Genomic DNA, 3,138 nt, shown 5'->3' with positions numbered 1-3,138 from the left:
GATATAGATAGAGGAGGCTAGAGTTCCTAGGGCTGAGCCTGGGGCGGGCCAGTATATGGAGACTGGATTGATGCAGAGAATGTTGCATCTTACTGATGCAACACATTACCACAAATTTAGTGACTTAAAACAACATCAATTTATTCTCTCATAGTTATGGAAGTCAGAGGTCCAAAATAAAGAACGAGTAAACACAGTGCTTTAAGAAGAAGGGAGAAATCACTCTGCTAAATTCCACTCATTGGTCCACGAAGGTGAGGATGAGAGCTATCAGGTTTAAGCAAATGGAAACCATTGCTGACGTTGCCAAGACTCTGTTAGTGGAACCGGTAGCAGACGATAGCCTGATTGGAGCAGGCCAGCTTCAAGGATGGATGACCCATGCAATCACACAATGTCCCACCTTTACAAGAGCCACATGCTTGGATCAATGCCCTACTCACAGTAGCTTTAAATTATTAATAATTTTGAACAAGAAATCTCACATTTTATTTTGCTCTGTCTCCAGCAAATTATGTAGATAGTCCTGCAACAGAAGAAGAAGACTTGCAGATGATGATTATGGAAAACTCTTTCAAGGAATTTTATATGAATGAGGTCAGAGAATTGGAGCCAGAGGAGGAAAGGGGTGAGGGTCATGGGAGAGTTTTTAAACTTACTCCAGTTGCTTAGGATGGTCTGATGCTGCCTGTGTGGCCCCAGAGAGCAGGGTGGACTAGAATGCTTTGTTGCTGCGGCCAGATACCCCACATGTGGTGCCAGCTCAGTCTGCAGCACGGTTTCCCTGGGTCCCTGCGCTGGAGGACACACCTCTGGTTTCCTGGCTCACCTCTAGTATTTTTCCAGTGGTTTGGTGGTATCACACAGGAAAGATCCAAACCTTATAGACTTGAACTAGAAGAACACATCTTCTTAATCTACTGAACTCATATCACTCTGAACTCTGGCATATGAGATTAATTTTCTATCTTTGTTCTTCTCAGAGTCATATTCTTTTACAAGCATTTAAAAATTGATATTACCATGATTTGTTCTAGCATTTTCCCAGGCATATCAGTTAACCCAAGTCCAAGCCAGAGTCATTCATTGCTGTCCTTGGGAAAGACACACTGTTGGCATCTGTTAAAGCTGCAGGCATTTCCCATCAATCAAAGTCCCTGGAAATAAATCTCACTATGAAGGGCTGCTAAGTCACTTAACAAATCCTGTGCAAAGAGCCAAACATACCAAGTTCGCCTCCTACCAGGTATGCACAACATAATGCCGGAAGATCTCTGGCCTGGGGAAGTCATCCAACCCTGACTGTGATAGATGAGAGACTTCCAGAAATCCTGGACATGGATGCTGCTCTTGGTTTAATCTCTCCCACCTTCCACCCTTTCTGCTCTTCCATCAGCACTCAATTCATCCCATTTTATTTTTTCAGAGTCGTTCTTTATTCTGAGTTGATTAAAAACATTCCCAATATGTTAGTAAGCAGATTGTCTTTCCTAGACAACATTATTATAAATTTTAAGTTTAGTTATAAGTCTTTTTTTAAAAAGTTTTATTTATTTATTTATTCATTCAGAGAGAACAAAGAGAGAGGCAAAGACACAGGCAGATGGAGAAGCAGGCTCCATGCAGGAAGCCCGATGTGGGACTCGATTCCGGGTCTCCAGGACCACACCCAGGGCTGGAGGCGGCGCTAAACCGCTGCGCCACTGGGGCTGCCCAGTTATAAGTCTTAAAGGGTGTTTTCCCCTCCACCTTTCATTTAAAAGTAAAGTTTAGCTGTGTTGGTGAACACATGGAGATTTGGGGGAGACCCTCGCCTGGGGAGGGTATGGAAGTTCTGTGCCCTGGCATTATACATCTAACTGGCTGTTCCTGAGTTATATCCTCTTTGCAGTAAACCAGTGACTATGACTACACACACCTTTCTGCAGGAGAACTTCATGATGAAAGGAAGAACCCAGATTCATAGTATGGTGAACTCATTGAGTTGCGCCAGCTGACAAACCATGAATTTGTTAATGAGGGAAATGGATCAGACAATGGCCACCATTGCTCAGAAGAATAAGTTCTTGATTGATGGGTTTCCACGAAATTAAGACAACATTTAAGGTTGGAACAAAGCCATGGATGGGAAGGCAGGTGTGTCTTTGGTTCTCTTTTTCGACTCTAAAAATGAGATCTGTGTTGAACGATGTCTTGAGAGGGGAAACAGTAGTTAGTCCAATGATGACAACAGAGAGAGCTTGGAAAAGAGAATTCAGACCTATCTTTAGTCAACACATCCAGTTATTGACATATGTGAAGAAATGTGAGGCATCAAGAAAATAGATGCCTCTAAGTCTGCTGATGAAGTTGTGAAGATTTTGGACAAAGAAGGCTAACTCTAGACCTGAAAGCATCCTTCATATCATGCTTGAATATTGCTTTGATAGCTGCTATTACAATCCCTTTTAAAGGCAATTTTAATCTTTCACAATTACATTTCAATTAAGGGCTGGAGAGTAGGTAGTAAGACCAATTAAATTTTTTATCTTCTATTATTTTGCTTACTGGAGTAGCCCATGAATTTGGGTCTAACTTCATCTTAGCTATGGTGCTCAGGAAACAAAGAAAGGTATCAGCTAGTTCTTTGTTATGATTCAAAAAGTATATAGTTGTGCCTACTGTGAGCAAAACTCTTTAGTTTGTGTGCATATCCTTTTAATAATTACAACATGTTAGGATTAGGGATTCCCAACTTCCTCCTTTTCCTGCAAGTTTTAAATTTCCAATCTATTCAGTGAATTCATAAACCAAATTCCAAAGAAACTTCCATTCTTGCCAAGTGTGTAAACAAACTCATAAAAGGAATTCAATTGACCACTTCCTGTAGAAAGGTAAGAAAACTTAGGCTCTGTTTAATTACAACTTATACAAAGTTTGTGTGATGGGGTATCTTCTGTGCTTCCAAGGGTTGGTGGGGTCCTTGGGGGTTTGGAGCCTGGCAGAATTGTCAGCTTTGTTTACATCAATCTGAGGGTAAGGGGCAGGGGTCACACTGAGGGCATGTGCTCCTGTGCTCTGTTCTACAGTGTTATTGATGATTAAACTGATGTCAACAATGTTCCTAGCAGGGGAACCTTGAAATGCATGTACTAGATT

At 41.5% G+C, this 3,138-nt stretch overlaps 1 pseudogene; it reads left to right on the top strand.

Annotated features, from left to right (window-relative positions):
• The first annotated feature begins 260 nt into the window (after positions 1 to 260).
• On the top strand, positions 261 to 2,378 carry LOC144304592 (UMP-CMP kinase pseudogene; annotated as a pseudogene).
• The last annotated feature ends 760 nt before the right edge of the window (positions 2,379 to 3,138 follow it).

The sequence above is a fragment of the Canis aureus genome, chromosome 3 (assembly GCF_053574225.1).
Source record: "Canis aureus isolate CA01 chromosome 3, VMU_Caureus_v.1.0, whole genome shotgun sequence".
NCBI classification, from domain to species: Eukaryota; Metazoa; Chordata; class Mammalia; order Carnivora; family Canidae; genus Canis; species Canis aureus.
This window is presented reverse-complemented; position numbering and strand designations above follow the sequence as displayed.